The sequence below is a fragment of the Pinus tabuliformis genome, chromosome 4_2 (assembly GCF_031772625.1).
Source record: "Pinus tabuliformis cultivar Carrire ecotype Pingquan chromosome 4_2, CPIR1, whole genome shotgun sequence".
NCBI classification, from domain to species: Eukaryota; Viridiplantae; Streptophyta; class Pinopsida; order Pinales; family Pinaceae; genus Pinus; species Pinus tabuliformis.
The window spans coordinates 829,247,258-829,262,792 of NC_142304.1; positions in this window are offsets into that span (position 1 = coordinate 829,247,258).

Genomic DNA, 15,535 nt, shown 5'->3' on the forward strand with positions numbered 1-15,535 from the left:
AGCTTTAGGAACCGTCCAAGTGTCTTCTCCACCCCTTCCACCTGCATGTCATTTCTTGGTACTTCCCTTTCAGTATCTGTTGGAACTGATTGAACCATATCATTATCTTCATTTGATGCCTCATTATGTCCTTCATCTTCTTCCATTGATCTATTGTCCACAAAAAAATGAACAATTTCACTGTTCAATTCTGCTGGTTGTGAGGGCATGTTCATGCTTTCTTCATTGGTTGCTGAGACACTATGTGCATTCAAATTGATCATTGCTTCTGCTAGCCATGAAGGTGGGGTTACTTGGCTTGGCAATGTCAATTGGTCATTGTCAACTGCATGTTCAACAATATCATTAGCAATATCAGCGACAGGAATTTGATGTTCTTGAGTTGGTGGAACAATCTCCATGTTACTAGGAATTTTTTCATTGTTATATTGTGTTTCACATACAGTTTCATCATCTTCAGCATATAACTGTCCTTGAGACAGGGAAATCATATTACCAGCTGCAACAACATCATCTTGGTCATCTACTTCTTGCACTTCAACACATGTTTGGACATTCCCTTCTTCCTGACCATCCACATGAAACGCTTGGCTACAACCAGTATCATGCATAAGAGCATCATAGTTCAGTGGCCAGATTCCTGTCCTCCTAAAGCCAGCCTTGATATTTGATGGTGTCAAAGCCCTTTTAAAAGCTTTACTTGCAAGCTCTGCTAGCTCAAACCTTTTCACCTCAACCCCTGGATTCTTTGCCATCCATGCAGCATGCTCCGACCTGAAATAGTTCTTGAAAGGGCCAAACACACTAACATCAAGGAGTTGCAGCCTATGAGTGGTATGAGCGGGCAATGTCAGCAGGTCGATGCCTAAATTGTTTGCTTCCTCAATTGTTTGTACAGCCATGTGGCTCCCATGGCCATCTAATATCAAAAGGTGTCTGTTATTAGGCGAGACGCCACCTGGTACCGATGCAACAAAGTGAAAAAGCCAACTTAGAAACAGTTCTTTAGTCATCCATGCATGGGGATGTGCAGCCATGCATGCACCTGGTTCATAGTTCTGTATATAGTTTTTCAGTTGATTTTTACCTTTGAATAGATAAAATCCTGGGATTGAAGTACCAATTGCATTAACACAACATAAAATAGTTATCCACTCCCTGCTCTTGGGAAAAATCTTTGGCACATTTCGGCTCCCTCTCTTGGCAATTACCCGCATGCCACAATTCCTCCCTGCCTGTAAACCTGTTTCATCACAATTCCATATATGGTCTGCTCCATAAGAATGTTTATCATAAGCACTAGAAAGTGTGTCATAGAATTTTTGCACAACTGCAGGGCGCAAATTTAATGCTTTGTCTCTGTCAAGGCCCTCAACAGTACGCAATACAAGTTCTGGATGCCTTTTTTTAAACCCAAACCACTATGATTTACCAGGAAACCCATCTTTGAATGGGTTTGGCCTCCCTTGACAGATTTGAGCAACTGTTGATTTGAGTTGTATCAACTCTAGCCCATGTCCCAGTTGGGCCATCTCTTTACACCACTCAACCACCTCGGCCTCCTCATCCTCAGTCATAACTGTAAGAGGCCCTCTACGTTTTGTATGAGTCAGTCCATTTATCCAATAATGTATTGACGAGGGAGGAATACCATGTTTTTTTGCAGATGCCCGAACTGAGTATCCATTAAACTCTATGTCGTCAATTGCAGCTAACATTTGCTCTTTTGTCCATCCTCTTATAGCACTGATCTTTTTAGTTGAGCTTGCCCCTTGGACCGTTGTTGATGGTGGTTCTGTCGCTGATGGTGTGTTAGCATCAGCGGCTGTCACATGGTCATCTTCAACAATGTTCCCTGGTGCATTGCTGGCATCGACATCAGCTGGCCTGTCATCATCAGACGATGTGCATCGCAGCTGCGCACCCCTTGTCACTCTCCTGCCACTTCTCCTTGTACGAGCAGAGTAACTTCCTTTTGCCATAGATGCAACAACCTGTAAAATTATTGCATGCAGTTAGACATTAGAATATATGTTAAATTATGCTTTACTACTTCTGCAAAAATTACTTTTCCTCTATTACAGGAAATTATCAAAACATTTTGGATACATAGCTTGTTACAGGAAATTATCAAATGTGAAGGAGATACGTGCCACTAAAATAGTTACACTTCCTCCATACAAATATGTTATTTTCCATTTTTATTAGGCTAAAAAGAAGTGTGGGTGGGGAACTGATTGTCAGTTTGCTCACTCAGAAGAAGAACTTCAAAAGGGTCAGCAAGTATTTTCTATTTTTGGTCAGAAACTAGAAACAATTTATGGCAATGCAATAAGTTCCAACATTTATGACGAGGTAAATAATTATAAAATCAAGTTGTCCATGCATTATGAGAAAAAGGGAACCTATTCAAATGGGTTGAAGTGCAAATTTTCCCATGGACACAATGAGCTTAGGCCTTTAGGTCACAGATTCATGCAACAATTTGTCCTAACAAAGCATTTTTTTTCAACGTTGTCAAAGAAAGACTCAATTTGTTGATTTTGTCCTGATAGAGCATTTGTTTTCAGCTGTCAAAGAAAGACTCAGTTTTTTGATATTTAACAAGGATCGAATTTGTAACTTTTTTGGCCATGAATATTTCACTGAGATTGTGTGTTGAATTTCAATTTGATAAGAGATGAAATATTTCAGAACAAATATTATTCTATAGTTGCTAACAATTTGAGGATATTTAATGCTATTCCTAATTTGCTCTACATTTTTGGAATTAAAAAATCTTGGTCTTTGATTCCTTCTACTTGTTTACCCATGATCAAATTCTATTACCAATTGAAAATTATGTTACCCACATTTTTCATTTTTTCAGTAAGGACAAAACATTTTGGATACAGAGCTTGTTACATTATGATTCTATGGTCTCCCAGGTGTCATAGACAATTGGTTTTACTTCAGTTTAATTGAGTTTCATTGCAGTCATTTACTTTTTATATTTTTTCATATAATTTATTTACTTATTTTGAATATTGTGAAGAACAATCTCTGCTCCAAGATTTCTCTCCATTATCTGTGACTTAATTTACAGTGCTGAATTATGTAAATCCCCATTCCTTTGGTCCAACTTTTACAACTCCGTATGGCTCGGGCTCTCCATACCCTAAGGTCTCGAGCTCAACGAGGTGAAAAGATATGAAGGCCAATAAGACTGTCATCTGCTATGTTACTTATAATTGTGTTTTCTCATTATCTAAAATCTTACAGTCATCTAATCCAATAAAGAGAAATGGTCATCTGCTCAGGCTTCAATTCTAAGAAACCATTCCCCAGTTCTATGGTCCATTCATCAATAGTATAAATTCACTTATTTGCAGTCTTTCGACTCAATATCAAAATGTTTGCTTTCTCAATAGCTTCATGCTTCTGAAAATATGTGAAAAATATGTGAAAAATTACTAAGTTTATCAAAGTCATTAAAGTTACAATTCGTTTTTGTTCTATGTTTTAACTCATCCATGTTCACTCGGATCTTGTCACTTCTGAATTGCCCAAAATCGGATGGTTCACACTAGGAGTACAGTTTGACATCGGCTGGCATTCTTTCTTTTACAATAACCTTTCCTTCTTTCTGACAGGAGGTCTTATAATAATATAGTTGTCGACCAGTAAAGTAAGTCAAGCAAGCCAGTTCGGTAGCTGACCAGTAAAGTAAGTCAAGCAAGCCAGTTCGGTAGCTGTCCAACGGGCAAAGGCTTCTTTCTTTAGAGTGCTGCCCGCCCCCTTCTTCATTCATTCATTTAGGCCCGACTAGGAGTGGATCCAGGGAACCTGGCTCGGGAACAACTTCTTACTAGTAGGGGCTAATCACAGTAAGAGAGTCCAATCTCTGAAATAGAGCTTAGTCTCTCCCCATAGTAGTATACTAGTAAAAGGCGTAGATTATCACTTGATCCAATAGAGTCAGAACACCTTTATATCTAAAAGAAATGGTGCTCGATGAAACGATCCAGATTCCACACTATGCTATGAGCTGGGGGGAGAGCTGCTCTGCGAAGCTAGGCGTTCAGTGTTCTTATGGAGGAACCATAGAACCCAAGCCATAATAATCGCTCAATTCTTGTAAGCTAAGGTTCAAGGTTCAATTCCTGTTAGGTAAACAAGCTATCGCTCAATTCCTGTAAGCTAAGGTTCAAGGTTCAATTCCTGTTAGGTAAACAAGCTATGACTACAGTACTAGCATGACATACGTGACATTTGGACATACGTAACATTTGTGATATGTAAGTTGTAATCCCTATGAAGTTGATGATCGAATAATTCGTGTAAGCTAACCTTCAATTCCTGTAAGGTAAGCAACCTGTGACATTGATGCTAGAACACATACATAAACTCTGTGAGCAATGAAAACAATGAAAACAGAACTGTAAGAAGAATGAGTTGTAATTCATATATATGATAAATTTAAACAATGAAAACAGAACTGTAAGAAGAATGAGTTGTAATTCATATATCTGATAAATGAAAACAATGAAAACAGAACTGTAGGAAGAATGAGTTGTAATTCATATAACTGACTTGAATATATTGGCTACTGTTTTGTGATGTTGTCTTGAAGTTTGCTGAATAGTTTGAAAGCATAAGATGCAACTTCAACAGTGGGTGGACTTCTTTTATAGTTTTGGGGACTTGATTTTAATTGGTGGACATGGATGCACATGGATTGCAATGGCTTCATTTTGAATGTGTGGTATGGATTTAATTTGCTGTGATCTAATGGTTGGGAATTGTTTATTTGTTGATCCATGTGCTTTGATCTGTCATTTATTGCAGTTATTGGGTCTGGGTGTCATTTATTGAACAAAGTGGATTTAATTGTTATTGGGTTGGGTGTCATTTATTGAACAAATTGGATTTAATTGTTATTGGGTTGGGTGTCATTTATTGAACATAGGGTGTTTAGTTGTTGAACAACACAGCAGTTATGGCTGACATACATTCCTTTTGTTATGTGCAGGTAGGCATATTTATTTGGGATGCAAAGTTCCAGTTCTGATGAGTGGGGGTTGAAGTGACTGTTGTTTTGTACTTCTGGAATAGACTAGTTTGGAAGCTTTTATGGCTCTAGCTGTTTTCTACTTGGGTCAATATGTTTTGCAATATTAAATAGTTAAATACTATTTATGGACAGTTGTGGGCCCAGTCAATATATGGGTGATTTTTGGACATAATTTAAAACTTATTTATACATAATGTTATTTATTTATGTTTAAATTTTGGTTTCAAAAGTCTTAATCACTGGTGGTTTGGTGGGACCAGTATTATATCAACTACTGGTCCTTGCACGACATTAGGAATCTCTCCCCTAGTAATAAGTATTAACTATTAATTGAAATGAGCTAAATTAAAAACAAAACTAAATGTCATAGAATTACCTACGAACTTGTGCCAATTTGTGCTCTCCAATCTACCAGTGGTTATTTTGTGTGAACCCGTGTTAATTTCATTGTCATTTTCTGCTCTGGACTTTGCAATCAAACCCGTGTTAATTTCGTTTCTGCTCTCTGCTGTCATTTCCTTTTCTGCACTTTACACAATCTAACGTGTGTTAAACAGATACATCGCTAGATTTAAATACATGCCACAGACACATCGCTACATTTAAGATCAACTTGAGACCTCTAGTTCTAATACCACTTGTTGAAATCATGATTGCCATTACACCAAAACGCGCATGTATTAGTAAACAAACACATCACTAAATTTATGCACATACCACAAAACACACAGAAAGCGTTGACTTTTTACACAGCCAACAATTTCTGTAAGTGAATTTCATTTCTTCTCTCCACTATCATTTTCGACTCTGGAACAGCCACAGGTTGTTCAAGCGACTCTAACTGTTCAAGTAGTGCGCCAGAGGCTGTTCAAGCCTCGCAGGTTTGAAACAATTGTAGCGTTGGATCTGTTTCAAGTAATTCTCGATAACCAAAAATCACACTTTAAATTCCCTATCATTTGAGTTTTGTTCCATAAAAAGAAAAGACCGAGTTGATTTTAATTTTAGTCCATTAGGAAAATTATGGAAAGTTTCCTGTATTTAATTTACAATTTAGGACATTTTAAACTGTTGTCATGTAACTAATGGTAAATTCCTGCAACCTCATCAAACTAGTCATCTCATGCATTGCTTAGGCCTCTAACATTTTCAATTCGAATTACTCACTACTCTACCCAATGACTATACCATGGCACACTTGATGATGTCCTCTCCTGATCCATATCTCAAAAATAAAATCTCCATAACCAAAAAAAACATTGACATATGAAAACAGTGGATCTCTGGAACAACGAATTGTGCATTTAGATGTGTTGCAAGTCTCTCTTAACAACACTGGCTCTTCCTAATACAAAAAACAATGAGACCTCTCAACAGTGGCTCAACTACTTCAATTAACGACTTTCTCTATTGATTGACTCTCTGCAAATAGTGTAACTTTCACACACATATTCCACATCCCGTGTAACGGCAGCGAGGTAAACGGGAGCTCCTCATCCAACCCGCTCGACATACTTTCCTGCCTTGAGAAACCTGGCAATACGCCCGACGGGGAACTGAAGACCAGCTTTCGAGCTTCGAGAAACAGATTTCTTACCATCAGTTGATTTCCCTCTTCCTGCCATTGCTCAAGCGTTGGAAAAAATAACACTACTCCGCTTCGCACAGACAAAAATACTTCCTTCAAAGAAATTTCGCGCCGTGATGGTGAATGGGGACTGCGTTTACGCGCTTATATTATTACCCTGGTATTGTTTCTGTTTACCGTCTGCGCTGCATGCATGCATGCCCGCTGTTATTAGAGCATGATTTTTTCTAATTCTATTTCACAGCTGTATCCCTTAATTTGCAGAATTACTTATCTCTATTAATCAAACCCTCGGTGCAGGGTTCCTGGAGGAAGATAAATTACAGAGGAAAAGGCTGTTAATTCTCGTGAATTGTCGCTTTATTCCGCTTCAATGGTTGATTGCCGTAGTTTGATCGAATTCTGCAAGGCTTTCGAGCAGCACCGCAACATGGCCAATTCATTGACCCTCAGCGAGCAGGCGGCTTTCTCCCGACATAGTAATCACCACCGCCAGCGGAAGCAGCATAATTCCAACAATCTGCTGGCTCATCCTCTCTGCGAGCAATCCCCCTCTGCAGCGGTTGATATCATCATATTGGTTCTGGTACTCGGTGCCTGCGGATTTCTTTGCGCCTTATTTCAAGTACGTCTGTAATGAGGCTGCTGAGATTCTTCCTGCTACCTTTCTGTTGATCGGCGATATTATCTATCATGCGCCGATCGCCTATGCGTCTGGGGTGATCTTGATGTTTGTTCTTGTCATTGCGGCATGGGAAATCTACCAGTACAAATCGAGGAAATGCGAAAATCCACACTGCAGGGGGTTAAGGAAGGCGGTGGAGTTCGATATGGGGGCAGGAATCTGTTTTTTTTTTTTAATTACTCAATCTGATATTTGCCTCTTTTATGTGTTCTTGTTTGTTATTTTCTCCACTGAGAAGGATGTGCAGTTTCTTATCAAATTGTCTCCAACAGATGTAACGTTCAGTGTCTAATGAAGTTTTACGGTTTATGGTTCATCACATTTAGTTTTCCCCTGAATTTTCATGTTATGTGTTACTGTAGTGTACCCGTGGATTCGTTGGAATGGCAAATTTCACAGGAAACTGCAAATAAAATTGCTGCATGCATGGCCAACACTATTGGTGCTGCAGAATCTGTTCTCAGAGTAGCTGCAAGTGGTCATGACAAGAAACTCTTTCTCAAGGTAAGGGTATCTTTCTAGGGTTTGTGAGACTTTAATACTCATTAGATGTTGGAGAGAGGCAGGGCAGATTTAGTTTCGTTGTTTCAAGTATTTGAAAGTAAAACCAATGAATTATCAATATAATTTTACAATAATAAAAAATAATTAGAAAGCCTTTAGCCAACTCAAATTGCTGATCTGTTACGCTTGAACCAACATCTCTTCTAGAAAAATTCAACAATTCTAATTTAATAATCTTGTCAGTCTCTCTTTGTATCTTTTGAGACAATTGCTAGTTAATATGTGTCGGCCTCTCTTTGTATCTTTTGAGATAATTATTAGTTAATATGCAATTAAACTATAAATTTATCAAGATAGTCTTGGTTTATTTGCAAGACTGGTTGCAAGATTCTGGGTCATCCTATTAAAAATCCAGCTTCCAAACCAAATCATATATAAATAAATAAAAATATAATGAAAAATAAAACTTCCAAACTATATAATACTTTTTAAAAATAAATCAGTTTTAAATATTAAAAAAGAGACTCCAACCAAAAATGTTGTAATGGGTATTTTATAATAATTTATTATAAAGGCTTGGACCAAAAAATGTTGAACTTGCAATTCATACTCAGTGTTACATAGTATCTTGTATTTGTGGTTTAGTCTAAATATAGTTAAATTAAAGTAAACAAATTTCTCTATGATGGCAACTAATCCATGATAATTTGAGTGATATAGATATTATTAAGATAACCCATAAGCATATAAATTTGAGAGTCCAGATTAAATCTACGGTGGTTATATGGGATAATAGTAAGTATCAGCCTGAATTTTTTTATTTGATCAATGCCCAAATGCCAAATATATTTAATATATGGTTTTTAAAATTTTCAATTATTTCCAAACAATAAATGAATTTAAATATTTACTAATAATAATAAAACGTTAAAATATAAAATTTAAGTAAAAATGTTTTTGTTTGAAAATATTGTTTATATAAAAATATATATAGAAAATTTTTAAGTAAAAATAATTTTATTTGAAAGTATTGTTTATAAAAAAAAATTAAATATATTAAATAAAATATTCCAAAGATATATATTAAATTCCAAACATCGTTCATGGTGTTGCCTCTGGTGGTCCTCTTCACGTGTTGGTGGGTTTGAAGGAAAACGAAACTGCAAGAACGCATGAAATGCATAATGTTAAACTTTTTCAATTTAAGAAAATAACTTTTCGTAAATCAAACAAGATTTTCATCATTGATTTGAATTGTGTCACCTCGTAAATAAGTTTTATGACAAAAATTTAAAATTGGCCAAATATTTAACATGTTAATTTGGATTCTTAATTTAAACCAATAAATAAAAACTCTGTTGTACTATAGAATATTATATGGTCTCATATCACTGCTAAATGTCCTCCAGTGCCCCCTACCATATGCTAAATGTCCTCTAGTGTCCCTACCATATGGACAGAATTAATGGCTTGAACCTCTTTTATACGTATAAATAGTTAGTGATCAAAGTCAATTAGTGTAATAAAGTCAATTTGAGTAATACGCTGTAAGCAAAAAAAAAAAAAATGGTATAAAATAATACATATGTTATCATTATATAATAAAAGTTCAAAATTTTCAGTCAACAATATTTACAATAAATAAAACTAAATATTATTTAAAAATAACAAATTTTAATATATAATGTTCCATTTTAGAAAATTTTCATAAATTTTTAAATAACTTAAATTTAATATCAACATTAATTTTTTTTAATACGTTACTCACATATACTAACTTATTAAAAAAATACCAGAAATAACAGGTTTCTAAACTTTAAAAGAATTCTATGCTCATTTATTTTAGCAGAGAATATGAGGTCAGGGAAAAGAAAAGTAAGGTGTATGCCCTACAAACATATTTGATTAAGACTGTGAAATCGAAAGGTTTAAATATGGCTTTTGTTATGTATTTATTTTATTTTATATCCATTATCATTATTTGGGAGTATCCATCCTCGTCGGTTTGTTAGCGTGAAGTTTTATAAAGTCATACATGATCGATGACTTGTTAGCGTGTATTTCATGAACGTTAACTTCTTTGTTGAAGTGTTTCCAATTATACAACCATGATTATTTAATCATTCCTAACTCTCAACCTTTGGTGGTTTGATTTACAAATAGAGGAATGAAATTTGTGAATGTTTAGAGGTATACAAAATAGTAATTTGTTTTTTAATTAATGTTACAAAGTTTTGAAATATTTTAAAATTTATTAATAAAAATGAATTTTTAATTTTATCTATTGATTTTATTTTGTTTATTAAATTTTGAAAATCAAGATCCTGAATACTTCACCACTAAGTATGATTGTAAATTTTTATTTGTTTTACAGTTGTATTTTCATTATTCTGTCAATTTATTGACAATAGAGACTATGAAACTATAATCAAATTAGTTAAGAATTCCCTATTAAACTAATGTATGATAGTAGTGTTGTAACAAAGTCTATTTAGAGATTAACTGACCTAGATTCATCTAACTCTGGATCTATCATGTGTTGAGAGGGATCAAATCCGTAGAGGTGCAAACCTTTTTTTGGAGTGTAGAAATTGAGAAAAGGTTATCACCTAGAGGGATTTGATCCTTCTTCATGCATGATAGATCTGAAGTTAGATGGAACTAGGATGGTTCTAGTTGAGGGAAATGATGTCACATTTTCATATTATCATTATTATGTGTATGTTTGAGATAAAATTCATACTTTAAAATTTAAACATTTATTATTATCTATATGTTTGATTATTTAAAATAAATGATTTATCAATACAATCTTCGTTGGACTTGAATCAAAATTGACACTCGAAAATGGGAGAGAATGGATGCTCTATTTCTATGTACAATGTATTCATGTGTTTTTAATATCCTTTTTAACTCTAATAAATCTAAATGAGAGAGAAAACAAATGCTATATTACTATGTACTATGTATTCATGTGTTCTTGATATTTTCGTTAACTCTAATAAATCTCACTAGTCCTGATAGGTCTATTGAGAATAAAATAGAGAATGGTAAACCTTAGGCTTATGTGTAGAAGAAGATTAACAATACTCAAAGAAACTAAGTCTATCAACAAGGAAAGACTATGAACCACAAGTTACAAAGATGGCAAGGAAAAGAACTCTCTCTAAACCATTCCTTGAAAGCTCATAATTAAATCCAAGAACTTGCAAATAGAAGATAAACACTAGAAGAACTATCATTTCCTAACTAAAAGATGAGGCCAACAGATAGAGGGAAAATTGGAAGTTAGTAATATCAATTACCTACCTAAGAACCAAGGATGATCTTTTGAAGTAACCAATTAAACAAAGAAATCTACTTCTAAAAGATAAGACCAATACTTTAAACCTAGAACAATAATTCTTAGAATTGAAATAAATATTTTAATTTTAATTTCAAATATGGTTGGACTAAATGAAGTTGACAATTGAGTAAATCTCTTTAATTTTACTTCTATAAATATAAATTGGTAATGGGTATATAAATTTCAAAATAATAGTATCAATATATTTTGAAATATTATTGATGATGGCTATATTATTGAAATATACATACCAATCTATTTTTGCAATATTATTTATATAGATGAATCTTATAAGAAGTTTTAATTCACCATATCGTAGTATTTCAAGCTTTTTCATGCGACATACTCGACATATATCTGCCCTTGACAAAATTTGTCTAGTAAAAAACTGAAACAAATAGATGCCTAAAGTGCAAAGGTATGACTCATGAGGAAAGAACAAAGGTACGACTCACGAGGAAAGAAAAAAGGTACGACTCACGAGGAAAGAAAAATGTTAGAGGAAAAAGATTTGATTTAATAATGATTTATTCTCTAGTATTAATTTAACCTTATCACCCTTATACCCAGAAGTTTATTTATTTTCATGATGCCATGTGTAGTGCTTAATCCATGAATGTGTAAGACTTTGAAGATTACAAACTTTCTCTAATGTCAATTTGTAATATGCACTAGGTACCTTTTCAAATTATACATTACATCTTGTGTGCCATTGGCATTGTTATTTATTATCCCTGTCGCCAGGCTGGGATATCACAATCAGTATATAGCTGACCTATTATTAATTTAGCCAAACCTCTTATATATATTTTGAGCTTTACCAAAGTAAAACTTTGGTAAATGCCTCAAATTTCACAACTGAGAAGTACATTCGTTGGACAACTGAGAGTTTAGACAAAGTTTAGAGCACAAGAAGCTTGTAGTGAGAAATTTCAACTACTATCTCATAGAATGTCAAAGCAATGTGCAAATTTAAAGAATTGTAAGCTACGAGTAGATTGTCGGGGTGCATCTGCACTTTTTGGTCAATTGACAGAGGATACAATAGGAAATACAATGTTCAATTTGTTGAAATTTGAAATGCCCTGAATTTCACAAGTGAGAAGTACATCTGCCAGATAACTAACATTTTAGAGCACAAGAAGGTTGTAGTGAACATTTTCAACTACTAGCTCATAAATTGTCAAAACTATGTGCAAATTTGAAGAATTGTAAGCTAGGAGTAGATTGTCGGGGTGCATTTGCACTTTTTGGTCAATTGACAGAGGATACAATAGGAAATACAATGTTTAATTTGTCAAAATTTGAATTGTATTAGCTGATGAGATTAGTTTTTATAGTTCTACTTCTAATATTAATTTCTGTAATTGATAGCCAAAGTCTTTAATCAGCTAGATTATTTAGATAGTTACATTCTTGTTTTTCTTGATGATTTAATGAAGTTAGGTTTCATCTTCTACATTGAGTGGAATCTATTAAAAAGCTATGTTATGCAAATTTGAATAATTTGGAATGATGGATTGTGTTATTGTGCAACCCTAAAAGTCGCTACAACAACTCATGGAAGAAGAAGAGGTTAATAATTATAGACTAGATTATGGAGATAAAGTAGAGGTGAAAACAAGTCGTGAATACTTTAAATGTAGACCTCATAGCAGGTGGATTAGATGTAGCTTCAATTGGTGCAAATGTTGTTGTTGTGTACAATATTTTTGTTGATATGCAAAGAACATTGAGTGAGTGTCAAAGGTCAACATAGAACACATTTATTTGTGTGGTTTAAATGAAAATTTTGTCTTATCACGAAATCTAATCTAAGGGACAAATTTTACAAAGTATAACGCTAAAATAAGTAGATATTAGATTGACCTATTTTAGTCATAGTGATTTGTTATCTCTAGGCATAGTCATTGATGGCAATAAAATTTTAGGCTTATAGAAGTTGTTAAACATAATGCTTTGGGGTTACATACTTTGTTACAGTAAATTTGATCGTTGCATAAGGGGTGAATGTTTTGTTATGGTAAGGTTGTCCCTCATGTTATTGGTGAATACTTCATTCGATGAGTGGCTTAAATCCATTGTTATCTTGCACATGAAAATATGGATATTTTTCCTTAGAGAAAAACAAATCAATTGTCCTGTTTTAACTAAGGGTTTCTAGGAATATGAAAAATTGATTTTGATAGTAAATATTTCTAAGGAAATGGAAAAGAAGTTAAATTTCCATATCACTATTAATGCTTAGGTAAGAAAGTGAAGAATTCTCCATTGTATTTCATTTTATTTACAAGAATCTATGTTCAATTACTTAAGACTTGTTGTTTCCATTACTCTTGATAGGGTGATGGTTTTTCTTCTTAACATGCCAATTGTCCTGCCATAAAAAACTTGAGAAGGGCAATAGCTTTGGTGACGTCCTAATCTTTGCATTGCATGTTCTATTTTTTCTTGTATTTTTTTTATGTATTTGTCCAATAATCTCGTCCCATCTTTACTATGCTCAAAGACTTCTTCACTAACAACAATCACCTTTTTTTAAACCTTCAATCTTTCATAAATAATAACTTAAAACTTTCTTCTCATTCTGAAATCAGTAGATATTAGATTGACCTATAGACACAATAGTAAATTGTCATCTCTTGGCATAGTCATTGATAGCAATAAACTTTTAGGCTTATAGAAGTTGCTAAACATAATTCTCTAGGGATACATACTTTGTTACAGTAAAGTTCACCCTTGCATAGGGGGTGGATGCTTTCCCTTATGTTATTCGGGAATACTTCATTCCATGAGTGGCTTAAAGCCATTGTTGTCTTGCACATGAAAATATGGAGATTTTTCGTTATAAAAAACGAATCAATTCTCTTGTTTTAACTAAGGATTTCTAGGGAGTGGATGCTTTGTTATAGTAAAGTTGACCTTTATGTTATTTGGGAATACTTAATTCCATGAATGGCTTAAATCCATTGTTGTCTTGCAGATGAAAATATGGAGATTCTTCGTGATAAGAAACGAATCAATTCTCTCGTTTAAACTTTCTAGGGATATGAAAGATTGATTTTGATAGTAAAAATTTCTAAGGAGATGGGAAAAAAGTTAAATTTCCATATCAATATTAATGCTTAGGTAAGAAAGTGAAGAATTATCTATTGTATTTTATTTTATTTACAAGAATATATGTTCAATTACTTAAGACTTGTTATTTCCATTACATCTTAACCAACTATAGTCTCTTCAAACTACAACAATTTACATATACTATTTGAGATTGTTTGTTCAATGCATTTGAAGTGATTTTGCACTTCTGTTACTCGTCCATTGAACTACGAAATGGAATAATAGACCATTTTCTCATCTGTCTACATCGCAATGACATAGAGGAAAAAGAATCATACCAACTTGAACTAGATCCTGATATGTTATATCAACTTCATGGGATTCATGATGTTGACACATACCTTCATAAAATGTGATTCTCTGCTTCAAATAGTAATTTTCAATCTGAAAGAGGCCTATGGGGAGACACATTTTGCATAAGATGGATATCAAAGTGGTTGAACATACCAATTGGAGTTTGGTCACTAACAATGAAAACAAGGTATTTGTTCTTCAATCATGATCTAGATACAATTCCACTAAATATTTTGTTTCATGATACAGATCTTGTTAATGGACATTTTGAGCCTCTATTACACAAAATATTTCCTAGATGAAACTTTGTCTCCAATTATTACTTGTCGCCTCTTTGCAAAGATCTTGAAAATCATTACGAATCTATTGTTCATGAAATGAAAATTCATGGATTGGATAAAGCAAGAACAACTATGTCCAAATGTCCCAATAGCATGTTCACTACAATTTTTCATTTAATAGCACCTGAATTTGATGAACAATCTTTCAGGCTCTATATTGTCCAATCTTTCTACAACACACTGATTGGTAGGAACGAAGACGCATTACATTGCCTAGAAAAACACTTAACAAATGAAACTATACAAAGTCAAACAATGGTTGCAGGCTGGCAACAATACCTTATTAATATGGCAATGCCATATGAAAAAGGAAGAGTTGAAGGAACATAATTTTGCTTCTAATGGACATCAATCATATTCAATGTAAACATACAAATATGGTCATTTACCACTAAAAGCATTGTCAATTACTACTCTTCAAAAATAAATTGCAATCGAACATATAACATACTATCATTCCAAACAAGTACATCACACATTCATTATGAGCCATTGTTATCAAATCAAAATAGGAATCAATACAATCTACACCATAAAATAGTAGAAATGCATCAAAACACCAAAAATAGGATAAACTTCCACAAATTGAAACAAATGATACATA